The following is a 13,582-nucleotide window of genomic DNA, read 5'->3' on the forward strand; positions in this document are numbered from 1 at the left end:
CACCTTTAGCTGTTTTTCCTATTTATGGTAGTGGGTCCTGAGTACAGTAGGTTACAAGGACACCCCTTAGAAGTGAGGGCACCAGACTGAAATACAGCAGATCTGACACACCCCATAGGACCATATGGCCTGCCCTAAAACAGCCTAAAAGTCCTGGATAGTTTACGTTTGGCTACTGTGACAAATTTGTATCTCCAACAATACTGGACTACTATATTATAATCGAGGTGGGCGATGTGTTCCGCTCCACAGGCTAAGTTGGCAGAGTTCTGGCCACTCCGTGTGTCGCTTATAACACAGAGGTTCAGCCACATTCTGCCAACCACTGCATGGCAGAGGATTTTTTTGCACGTGGCTCACCACAGGGACTACTTTGTGTGTTGAGAAAAGGAAAAAGGCCTTCACTCACAGTGAGTTAGCCAGTGGGTGGGGTGGGCTGCCTCACTGCCCCATGCTGAATACTATAGTGGGCGGAAGAAAACTGTGAATGGCAAAATAACACACCAATGTATATTATGTATAAAAAGGGCTGGCTGAAAGCCCTTTAACCCCTTGCATGTGGCCGCGATTCTGCGCCTGTGCGGCAAAATCGCGAGTGGGCGGGTTTATGCCAGCCACCAGCCGTCATCAGCTCACGAGCGCCGTAGTGCATGACGGCTGGGGGTCGTCATCAGCATGCAAGGGGTTAAGTAATTATGTTTTACATTTAATTTTGGTAAAATCAAAATGTCTCACCTAACACCAGCTTAAAAAAGGCACATTACTAACAAGGGAGCTCAAGGCCAATCCCTGTAAAAAGGCAGGGTGCCAGTATGTCAATTGACAGGGAGCTCATGGGTTTGAATATCAAGAGGACGAGCTCAGCACTTCATCCTTCTGGGGTCGATAAAGCAGTGGCTAAAGTGGGCAGGATCTGAGGGGCAGAACATGCCCATACCTTTTTTAATGTAAAAACAACAGTTCCTCTACTTTTTGTGACATAACATCCATCTGTGGGACGAATTCCAAGAGTTGAAATGCTTCAGCTGAAGTGTAAGGCAGAGAGTCTCCTGTGCTCTGAAACCGAAGGGAAAGCCCACACATAAACAAGAAACAAGCCTTCTTGCCAGGGTGTCTCTGCTGCCTGAAAGATATGTAAATGTGCACAACTGCTCAAGCTGCAAATGTAAAGAGTGCTTGGAAGCTGACATTGGCTTTAATTGATGGAAACACTTGAAGCTTCCCAATGACACAGATGTATTCTTTTTGAGTGGTATTTCAAGGGAGTTACCAGCTGAGTGGTGGTGTGAGCTTTGAAAGGACAATTATAAAGAGAAAATTGCACTATGTACCATTGGAGTATTATTAAAATCTATATTTTGGTTCCACATTTTTTAGCTTAAACCTTTTTGCGCATTTTGCAGCAGCCATCTTATACTGTGTTTAATGCAAGTTAAAATAACGACCTACATATTCATAGTGCTCTTTTTCAAAGACTGACATTGTTGTACCAAACATATGCAAGTCACTATTCTCTACTGCACTAACCAGGATTTGATTCTGTGGCTTTCAGGCTACAGACACAGACCTCTGCAGTGCATTAACTGATAGAGGATTCATAATGTATGATAGTGCATTTCCCACTGATTAACCTAACTTGCATTTATTTTTTATTTAAGTAGCAATTATTTTATATACAATTACCTAAAAGTGAAAGTCTATAAAATGTTACAGAATATTATGTTTTTTTAGCCACGCCTTTAACCCCGCCCCACGCTCAATCATCCGGGCTCCATTGCGCACAATTCCCATACATTTTTAATGCACTTCGACCGTTGCGATACAGAGAAGCTCAATGTGTTCAGCAATAGGGAGGCCTATTATTTAAAGCAGAAAGACACAATTTCATCTGTGGTACTTGTTCAATCAATGGTCAAATCAAATTGTGGCTTATATAGGCCTCTTCTCTTCATTTTCCCTTGCCAGAATGTTATCATCATTGTTTCCCTTTCACCATGGCATAAGTCCTAAAAAGGAAGTTGGGGGACTAACCTAGTTAGGCAGTATGCAAGTGACATCTGACTCATGACATCACAGCATGTGACACCACACATGGTCTTGTACCCTTCACATAGTAACACTAGAACCCATGTTATATATTTCAAGTCTTTTTTATTGGTTCCAGTTCAGGGTAGGATCAATCATAGTTCAGCCAGCTCTAGTAACTATAAACTACTCTCACATGTACCAGCGCAATGTGACAGCTCACCCTGGAATCAGTACCACCAGAATACCCACACCAAGAATGGACCATAAATGTCAAAGTAAGCGGTATCAGCTCCACATCAAAATAAGTGTAAGTCACACAGTATCCAAGGATGAGAATCGGTGTAATCAAGAACAGAACGCGCTATCTCTCTCCTTGGCCTATCGGGAGGGCAGGTAAAATGGCACGGAGTAGATGGAGGTATTCTATTTTGACTTTTTTTTTGGCAATATGAGGACTATAGAAAAAAAAATGTTTAAAAAAGGATGAGAAGGAGATGGTGACAAAGGTAACTCACAAGAAAAAGGCACACGCAATTCTAGTCCCAACAAGCACTTCTAAGAAAATATTGGCCTTTAAAAGAAAATATACTAGTTTGCATAGAAAAACTACCCAAGTGGGGAGATGTAGTAACTGCGAGAGTCACCAAAAGCCATGACCAGCCATCAGAATCTTCACTAGTCTATGCTCGCTAATAAGAACTTTACATATCCTAGAAATGTTACACTGCCAACATGGTGCACCAGAAAAGGCCCACTCGACCTACTTGCTTACAGTAATTCTGAACTGAGTGCTTTCCTATTCACTGTAACTTCACCCTGAAGAGCAAGGGTTAAGTAAGCACACATGATCTTTCATTTTATACATTGCAGAACTCTGAATTACATTAGTCTCCCAGACCTAAAAGCATAATACCAACAAAGCTACCCTGTGCTATTGTGTTATAATGCAGCAGATTGCAAAGTGTGCAAAATTACTGCACTAGGTAGGCCAAATAACAAGACCGCCCATATCTCAGCAAGCAAAATTTAACACAGCCATATCTAGCCCTCTGAAATGTCCAGAGTTACAAAAAAGCAACTTGTCTTCCTTTCAGGAAAAACAGCTTTTCATCATTTAGTTATTGGATCTGATAAAATTAAGCACATACTTTCAAATGCATGGAAGTCATTCTCTGTTGTGGTGTGCCAGATTTAGATACTTTTGCACAATTATCATTATTTGAAGTGAAAGGTGCACAGTTGTCTCAGGTGCCTTCAACGTCAGGTTCCAAGAATTAAGACAAATCATTAATCTTTGATGTAAAACAGGAGAAATAAAGAAATGTACATCTAATGGCTGAAATGATCAATGTAGCAACATAAAAAGAAAATGTACGGAATGCTGACCATTGTCACACATTTGTCCCCAGACACAAATCTGGGTTAAATTCATTGTTGTTTTTGCTCACCATACCACCCCAGTTTGGACTCAGCAATATGCATATCATTCTTTACCCTGCTCCCCATAGGAACAGTCCTGCCAAAACTGCCAGGCCAGCTCCTCCTAGACTGTAAAACAAGCAACCTGGAGCTGGTTTTGGGTTATAAGCCCTCATCAGCAAGACTAGCTTGATGTATTGTGCACATCCTTGAACAAAAGCATCAAGCTTAAACAGTAAGATCTGGGCCACAAAACAATTTTGACTGGTGCTTCAGGCTGGACTGTTTCCAAGGGGAGCAGGTTCAAGACTGATTTGCATATGGCTGGGTCCACACTGGGAAAAGAATGGTGGATTAAATACAGATCTGTGACTTGTGTGAGTTTTTGAAAAGTTTCACCACTCCGTACATCATTTTATTTTGTGATGTTTATGTGATTTTGTGAAAGCAGAACATGTGGGACCAATCCCGGCTTCCCAGCTTGACCAAGTTCTCGTATCCTAAGCAAATCGCTCTCTCTTGTGTTTGATTTAATAGACTGTAATGTTACACCGTGTATAATAAGAATTTATGATGTAGAGGAAGGAGGAACCAAATAGGTTCACGCCAGTAAGAGACCTTTGAAGAAAGCTTGACTACAGGTCCACTGGTCTCCTTTCCCTCATGTAGCACTAAATAGGGCGCTACTAAAACAAACGCGAACATAAGGCCACATGGGCAGGTATGTATGGAATGTATGAGTATGGTGAATGGAAGATTCACAGTTGAATGCACACGAATGGGATATGAAGGGGATCCTTGTGAGGACCTTATAAAAGAAAACTAGCCCGGTGAGGCTTTGGTGTGATGACTGGAACATGCTGACCGGGAATGCAGAGGATTTTAGTTTCCTTAGTATATTCCCATCTGCTTTTAACTCAGTCAGGGTGTTCTTTGTAAATAAAGTTAAACCCTCAGGACAACCTAGACTATTTTAAATCTAGAATCCCAGCCAATAACCAAAGAGCTTCCTTGGCTACCAAGGTTGAGTTCATCCAAATGCACTAGCTACCTGGTCGAGGACTCTATAATGAAGCATGCCACTTGGAATTCCAGGGTGGTGAGAGCCCTTTTAAAACCACAAGACCCAAGCGAAAAAAACAGCAGGCATATGTTATGGCCTTCTTCGCTCTGCCCGTAAAATTCTCCCCCTCTTGCCATTCCAGTCCAGAAAATTGCTAATTAAGGGGCTTATATTTTCTAGGCTCGACTATAGTAATGCTTTATTCTTGACGGCACCCGAAGCAACCCTTAATACTCTCCAATGTGTCCAAAACTCAGCAGCAAGGTTTCTTACTGGCTGTTCAGCAAGATCTTCAGCCAGACCCGCACTTAGATCCTTTCACTGGCTGCCTATACGTGAGAGGATAACATTTAAATCTCGTTGCATTACCCACAAGGCACTACAGGATAAGGGACCCCCTATTGTTGGGAGTCCGATCTACCCTTATAAGGCCATGCAGGCCCTACGCTCAGACTTTGGAAATCTTGCCAAGGTGCCCAGAGTGAAGAGGGCGCGCTCTGGGGGGTCGTCGATTCTCTGTAAATGGGGCTATGCTATGGAATGCTCTCCCTGTCAGGATTCGTATTGAACCGAACTACATGAAATTCCGGAAGCTTCTTAAAACATTTCTTTTCCCCAAGGACTCCTAATTAATCTGAGCCTCCCTCAGTTTGCTCTTGGTTCTTTCAGCGTTGGGATGCCTCCGGGCAGCCATGCGCTTTATAAATCTACTTTCATTTCATTTCATTTCATTTCATCCACTTGTTCTGGAATGGAAAGATAGGCTAAGCACTGTAGAGGTTCCCTCCAGTTGTTTTTGTATGGTTAGGTGTTTGAAAGGTGAGCGAACCTTGTATCACTTCTCACTCCCTCCTTCTTGGAAGAGAGTAATAAGAATCTAGGTCACATATAGGATGCATTTGACAATTGACTTTCATGTGGCTTCTGTCTGTCAGCCACATTCTAACCTCATGAGCCAAGAATAAAAGAAAAAAACATTGACCTTTAGATGTAAAATAGGAGAAGTAAAGAGAAGTCCACTCAGTGGCTGAATTGCACAAAGTGAATGCAGAAAGCCTGTGTAGTGTCCCTGACCTCCGTGGGCCACAGTGGTTATTGAGGGCTATCACAGTGGTGCATTGCTGTATCTAGAAGGCCATTGTCCTCTGCAGTGCTGTGACGTGATGGGGCCATTTTCCTGTGTGCACTGTCACAAACCCCTCATGCTGGGGAAGGGCTGTGGTGAAGTGAGAGGGCTGTCACCCTGAAGCAGCGAAGGAGAAGAAAGCCATTCCCCACATTGAAAGAGCAACAATTCAACTATCCAACAAGCCAAGAAAACACAAGACCTGCCACTGGAATCAGGGAGGCTTACTACGCAGGCAGAGGAAAATGTGGACACCTGCCACCTCTACCATAGCATCCAGTCTTCTGCTCACTGCCGGGCCGCAGACATGCGCCAGGGCACTCTGAACATCCACTTCAGCTTGGTGGGTAAGACTAATCAGCCAATGCTGGGCTTGTTATGACTGACACGCTACAGCACAGAGGCACGTAGACTTTATTAAAGTCATCATGGAGTTCTAAGACTTGAATTCACTAGCGGGGCCCGGCTGGAATGTTGCCTCACATAAATAAGGAACAACTTTGTTCCTTTTACTGGGAAGCGGAACTCGAGAGCTGATCCAAGGAAAGCTGGTGTGCCTGCTCTAAGAAGACTGTGTATATTATTTGTACACAAAAAACATGGGTGGATGTACGGGAAACACCATTGCGCCTTCCATGTAATGGTTACCTGAAGCGAAGCCACCCAAAAAGTATCCTATGAGGCAATTTCCTCTTGTATGTGTGCCGCAGAATTCAGCATACATACAAATATGAAATAATGAGGAGAAATAAAGATATTTCTCCTTGTAACGCCAGCCTCATGTAAACTAAGCAGTTTGTTGCAAACCTATGTTTACAAGTCTTTGTTAGTAAGGGTTCACTTCAGTATAAGTGGGTGGATGGACAGGAAACACTCAGGCACCACCCATGTAATGCCTACCAAACATAAGGTAACGCAAGGCAGGGCCATGTGCTACCTTGCATTCGTTTTTTGTTTTGATTGTACGGCATTGTAAATCCCAAAACAGATTTTATGTCAGGGTTGTGCCAGAAAGGTGACTCAACCCGAAAGGAAAATCTGGGCCTCAACTTATACCTTTTTTTTTCAAAAACTCTGTCACAAAGAAACTGGAAACAAAGAGGAAACTGACAGCAAATCTGTTCTGCTTAATTGGTTGCAAAGCCTGTATTTTAAAATATCTTATGGGGTTAAGGCACCTGCTGCAGAGATATGTGTGTTCCAGTAAATCCCAGTAAAACTCTGGAGGTTAATGCACTTGATGAAAAGATCTGTGTTTTGTCTAGACCCAGTTTTGACTCAAGGTAGCATAAATGTGTGATGCAAAGTGCTCTGATACCCTGCATTGGGATAAGGAACACTATAGAAGAACAGGCCAGTAGCGGCTCGTGCACAGCTCTATCTCCCTTGCCAGTTAACACGGTGACTATAGAACTCGCTGGCGGGAGCGCTTCGCGCTCCAACGCCAGCTCGACCTAAAAAGTAGTGGCATTTAAATTGTTATTTTACCGCCTCCTCAGGGACATTAAGCTCTATATAAATGCAATTTTTTTGTGTAAATGCTGAGAAAGACCAACAATCTGACATTCTTACAGTCATATGTATCATGTGTACAGGGACTAAACAAAGTCAGTAGCATGCCTCTCTTAAGTACGTGTGGAGAGCTAAGAAGGCGTGTACCTTGGTTTCCCCTCCAATGCATTTCCATCTAGTTGTGAGACTTCAAACCGAACTCCCAGCTAGGAGACTACAACAAAAAGATGCCTGATGAAACCTAAAATTCGGCCTTTGTTATGGGCCCAGCTGGAGTCTGAAATAAGAAAGTCTCCTCCCCGCCTGCGGAAAGAAAGTAGACAACGTGCAGGCACTGCTGAATGTGTTTGAAAATGACACCAGGACGAATTCAGCATATTTTAGAGTGCGGCACAACTTCTTGGCAGGGTGGATGGTGTACATCTTGGGAAAATCATGGGTGGACGCCCTCTACCTGCATTACCCCCCCCCCCCGCCCGACTTGTGCCCTGCCTTCCACTTTATGCTTCTACCGCACTGATCGTCCATGACACCAGGGTTGGATTGGGATTGAAAATCGGCCCCCGCACGCAAAAAAGATCGGCTCACATTTGCATAATCACTCCTCAAATCACTGCTTCTGTGTAATCTTATTAAAAAAAACTTTAGGAGGGGGTAAAAAAAATGTGCGCATTAGTTTACAGTGGTGAAACAAGTTAGGCCACTTCATGGGCCGGCCAGCGAGACAAAGGGAGTGACACCTCTTGCTAAACTGAGGTAACGAGCGCCCATCTGCCTCTAGAAAGGCCACTCAGACACCTACTGGGCCGCTGGCTGTATTCGAACAATAGAGATAGCGCCCAAATGGCCCCCCAGACTGCTAAAAAAAGAGGCCCACAGCAGCCCTCGGACACCGGCGCCTCGGGCATTGCCCGAATGCTCGCGTTACCAATCCGACACTGCATGACACCCACGCACACACAATGTTATCGCCCCACCCCTGTCTGTAGGGGGGATTTTAATATTCCGCTCGACTCTCCATTTTGAAATAGAAGCCGCGGAGCTAATGCGAATCAGTGATCTGAGCCCTTGCTTTCCACGACACCGTCGAAGATTGCTTTGTAATTTGTAGGTCCTCATATTCCGTGGAAAGGGCCTTAATTAGTCATCGTTTCTCGAGGATTATTACACGCGCTAATGGATGAGTTTCACTGATCAAGGGAGAAGGAACACGGCGGGATACACTGCGTCACGTGTAATGCGTCCCACTTCATTAAACAAAATGTCTTCTCTCTCCTCTCTCGCGCCTCTTATGTCTCTTGCGCCATCGCCCCTCCCGCTAGTCTGTCTTTCTGTCTGAGGCTCCTTTGTTAATGTCCAGACTATCCCAGTCCTTCTCGACCTCCAGTGTCCCTGTCGTGTCTCCTCCTCCATGCAGTTTGACTCTTGTTGTCTATATCTCTCCTCACCATTTCTCTCGCCTTTCTTCAATATTCCCATGATTCTACGTTTTTCATTTTTCTCTTCCTTTCTTTAATTTATGTTTTCTCTTTGCTTGTACTTTCGTTAAGATGTCTTCTCCCTTTTAATGTTCCCTTTTTTAGAGCCCGCTCGCTCTTGGACAGAGCTTTAATTACGATGAAAAAAAGTGTCCCTGAAAGGGATGGGACTTATGTAATTAAGTGCATTTCTTAAACACATAAACTAAAATTCCGTTAGAGTACCACCCGACCCACACATGTGCATGGAATCACAACTGCAACTGGGATTTAAGACCATTGCTCTGTGCACTTTGCAGAGATGCCAAGAATAGGATGAGCATGTATTCTGAGCAACGTTTTGCACCACTGAGGGAATGGAGAGAAACTCACACTACCTTCAGCCTCAATTCAGTTGTGGCCTGTTATAAGCACCCGGATGCGACTCAATTCAAAATAAGCAGTTGACAAAAGTATTAAGCTGCCTGAAAAGAAAGTAACACAACATCCTGGAAAAAGGAAATCCTTTTAGGGAATGCAAGACTAAGCATAGCATGGGAAATATAAGCAGAAACGACACGGGTTACCTTAACACTCATTGTTCAGAAATCGATCAGTGTTCTGCATTTAAAGGTTAATGACATGAATGCAGGGTCCGAAAGGGACATGCTACAATGTCTGTTTTAAATTACTACCGGTCTGAGAACCGGAGGGGCCCGGCCCACTTAAAGCCCTGCTCTTTACACAATTTCCTGCACTCATGAGAAGATGCCTCATGGGTCCCACTAGGGGCTTGACTATGAGTCGGACGGAGGGTATACAACGTTTAGCACGCATTTTTTACCACGCACTACCCTTACAACGCAGGCATTACCACGCATACCATTACAACGCATTGCGCTGGGGGGCGCTCTAGGATAGGGAATAAGTTTAATTTTATATCCAACACCTTCCCTAGTGTCCACGGGGACTGGAGTTGGAATATAAAATTATACTTACCACTATCCAGCACCTCAAAGCGCTATGCGTTGTAACGGTATGCGTTGTAAATACCGCGTTGTAATGGTATGCGTGGTAAAAGTATGCGTTGCAACGTCATACATCCCGGACGGAGCAGTATCCTCACGTGGAGTAACACTCTGCCGGTCACTACTGGCCCAGCATTTTTGCAGCTGGGTATACTGGGCAGCTGGACTCTAGACGTGATTTTACAGTCCCAAATCTCTGCTGGGAAAATCATATGCAGTTTGGGAAGGTGGTGGGGGCACAAGCAGAGCCTAGTCCCCTGCCGTCCCCTTCCTGAGGCACAGTGTGAGTCCAGGATTCTCTTCCCACCAGCCTACTGCTTCCCCTTTCTTCTGACACCCACATCACCCTTCCTCCTCCCCACATAGCCAGACTGGGCACCAAAACCGGCCCTGGCAAAGTGATGAAAACATAAAATGGAAGGTGCACACAATTAAAGTCAAAAAAGGCAGTAAAGTATTAAATATCTTCTTCTTTATTTAGTAGTATTCATTGGACATAGGCACAGCCAACGCGTTTCGTTCCATTTGCCTTAAGGAACTTCGTCAGGGCAAAAAGAGTATAGTTCAGTGCTGTCAACAAAGTTGGACAAAGATGTGAGGATCAAAGGATTGGCTACCAATAGTGGGTCAAAGTCGTATGACCTGTAGAGACGGTGTCCTCACTAAGTGACATAGGTCCAGTTGGAATCCTAAGGTAGACTCCCAAGTTCGCCAAGGCTGACTGGTATTGAGTGTAGGATCAGATGATGAGTACAGTTGAATTATAGCTCGACGGGAGGTCTATTGGTTCCCGTGGGGAATATTACTATATTCCTCTTGACTCAGTATCCCGGGGAAGGCCGAATATAAAGGCGATACCGCAGCCAATCTGAAGAGTAGTGCGGTGTTCGTGGCATTAACCACCGAGCACCTGTATTAGGGTGCTTGTCTTCCGCAATTCGCTTTCTCGTGGTGTCCCGGGATACTGAGTCAAGAGGAATATAGTAATATTCCCCACGGGAACCAATAGACCTCCCGTCGAGCTATAATTCAACTGTACTCATCATCTGATCCTACACTCAATACCAGTCAGCCTTGGCGAACTTGGGAGTCTACCTTAGGATTCCAACTTGACCTATCTCACTTAGTGAGGACACCGTCTCTACAGGTCATACGACTTTGACCCACTATTGGTAGCCAATCCTTTGATCCTCACATCTTTGTCCAACTTTGTTGACAGCACTGAACTATACTCTTTTTGCCCTGACGAAGTTCCTTAAGGCAAATGGAACGAAACGCGTTGGCTGTGCCTATGTCCAATGAATACTACTAAATAAAGAAGAAGATATTTAATACTTTACTGCCTTTTTTGACTTTAATTGTGTGCACCTTCCATTTTATGTTTTCATCTCTCTGATTCATACACCTATTGGTAGCAGGTGTAGGAAGTAGTTTGCACCACCCTAAATTCAGAACTATAGGATCTGGAGTGCTTGACCTGGTCTGCTGCCTTGGTCTTTTTGAATTTGGCCCTGGCAAAGTGCTCAGCCTGCCCCTCCGACCCCCCCCCCCCCCCCGGGGGGTTTGGGTTGCGGCCGAGCTGTTTGCCAGGGCCGGTTCCGGCCGATTTTGTTACAGGGGACGATATCGCAGCTTAACAAAAACGGCCCCCGGGGGCCCAAAACTGCCCCCACCCTGGCGGCTCATTGGGGAAATGCCCAGTACCCACTACGGCCAGTCCTGCACATAGCCCCCTGCACAATCCCTCACCCTGCCTACTTCCATATGCTACCTGATCAGATTAGGTGGAACATGGGAACAGAATTGTCTTGGAATAAGAAGGGGTCCTGCAAGCGGGGACTGAGGTGCACTGGTAGAGAGTTTCAAGGGTTTCCGTATGAAAATAGCAAGAGATTCTGCAATTAAAGGCTTAGGTTGATTGTCAAACTGATCTGTATGGGTTTCATTACTGAAATAGCAGGGGGGGCTGAGACTGTGTTCATGGCACTTTGGAATATTTGAATGAGGGTGCCAGTGATGCAATGGTAAGGCATAATGCAGGCCAGGGCTGGTGTGCTTTGGCAGAGCCGGTGCAGGTCCCAAAAATGCTAAATCAGGGATGGTGTCTGTCAGGTTTGTGATTTATTTGCTAGGCTGTGTGTGGATCCCAGCAGTGAGTTAAAAGCAGAGAAATTGCAGGTAGGGATTGAGGTGCACTGGCTGAGCTCATTATGAGTCTCAGTACTGGAATAGCACAGAAGCCTGCAAGTTGGGAGTGTGCTTCTCTGATGTACCCATGATTACCCAGTACTAGGCTAGCAGGGAGTCCACAGGCCAGGGGTTTGGTGCATTGATAGAACAGTGGTCATTTTAGTAGAGCTGGTTTGTCTTGGTCTTAGCAATGGCACACAGATGGTGTCTCTTCTGTTGCTACTTTCTTTTCTGATTTACTCATCAAACTTTTACTGCATCTCCTGAGGCAGGTGAACAAAAAACGTCTTAAGAAATCAAAGCCAGGGACAAACTCAACTAGAAAAAGCTATTTTTCCATGCAGTATCCCCACAGGTGGAAATGCTGGCTTTTGGATTTACTTAAACTTTGTTCACTTCCCAAGTCAGTCAATTTTTCAGCCAACTGAGTACTGTGTTGTCTCTGAGGGCATCTTTTCGCCCCTCTTCCTGAAGAAGCAATGTATGGGGCTGAAAGTGTTTTTTGTAGACTAGCCTCAAACTTTGGGCCCGGTTAACAAAAAATGAACCTGTTCTCTACGTGTGCAAAACAAACAGCGTGTGTGCAAAGTGAGTTGTAGATACTCACTTGTCCCATCATAAAGTGTGTGTTTGGTGAATGTTAGCATGATGTGTGTAGGTTCCATCACATGCTTCTCTATTGTTACAATAATGTCACAATTATTATTATAAAAATTATTATTAGTAGTAGAAGTAGTAGTTGTAGTAGTAATAGTATTAATAGTAATAGTTTTCAAAGCTCTTGGTTACTCCAGAGAGCCTCATGGACCTTAAGGTTATAAATCTAAGAGCCGGCTAAGTGGGGGGGATAGCTACTTTTTAGAGCCTTCCAAAAATTCTGATGATTGTGTTGCTTTAGGAAAGAGAAGAGAAATGTTGATCAATATGTTTTTATCATATGAGAAAGCATTTTAATAAGTGTATAATAATAATGAAAATGCATTACCTATTGTATTAACTACAGCATAGGATACTGTAGAAGATTGATATGTGTTTTTCTGAAAAGGCCCCAGACCCTTTGGGCGGAATGACTGTGTCCCTGGAGGTTGGCCGCAAAGGAGGTGAGAGGCACGGCGAGCGGGACTGCGAGGACCAGCATTCCTGCTGAACATCGCCAGCTGGTTCCTCTTCCCGCCCGCGCCGCGCCCCCTCCCAGTGCCACGCCCCCCTGCCATTCATAAGAGCCCCTGGATACGCGCATTGTGGGGCGGAGAACGGGGCGAAGACCGGGCAAAGAGCGGGCCGTTTTAGGCCGTTAGAGATCGGTAGAGACCGGACCGGGCCACCCCTCTGACGTTCCCTTTTCTACGGCCCTACCTTACTTGTACATTTGTATTATGGCGTCCAGGGTCTCAAGGAGTAAAACTGCACAACAGTGTTCAAGTACACTGGAAAAAATTTTCCCTAAGGCAAGTGCTTTAGCAAATAAATGCCAGCCTGTGCTGGACACTCACCTGGAGATGGGCTCTGAAAACGTAACATTGGATCCCACGGACTCTTCTATCGATGATAGTACCCCTATACTATTGGACGCTACCCATATGTCACTCATGGACAGTATTGATCAGACCATTGAGTCGGTCCTGCAGCAGCTAAGAACCCCATCAAACTCCCAGAGGGATAGAGACTCCCCACGGCCATATGGGATCGCTGACCCCTCCTCTAATGTGGTCTGCATGGGATTAGAGTCGCAGGAAGTGAGCCAGGTTGCTCTCCTCAC

At 44.9% G+C, this 13,582-nt stretch overlaps 1 protein-coding gene across 1 annotated transcript in view; it reads left to right on the plus strand.

Annotated features, from left to right (window-relative positions):
* Positions 1 to 13,582, plus strand: part of LOC147692703 (leucine-rich repeat and fibronectin type III domain-containing protein 1-like) — a 724,644-nt gene that overhangs the window by 184,974 nt on the left and 526,088 nt on the right. The window lies entirely within an intron of this gene.

The sequence above is a fragment of the Lissotriton vulgaris genome, chromosome 9, assembly GCF_964263255.1.
Source record: "Lissotriton vulgaris chromosome 9, aLisVul1.2, whole genome shotgun sequence".
NCBI lineage: Eukaryota > Metazoa > Chordata > Amphibia > Caudata > Salamandridae > Lissotriton > Lissotriton vulgaris.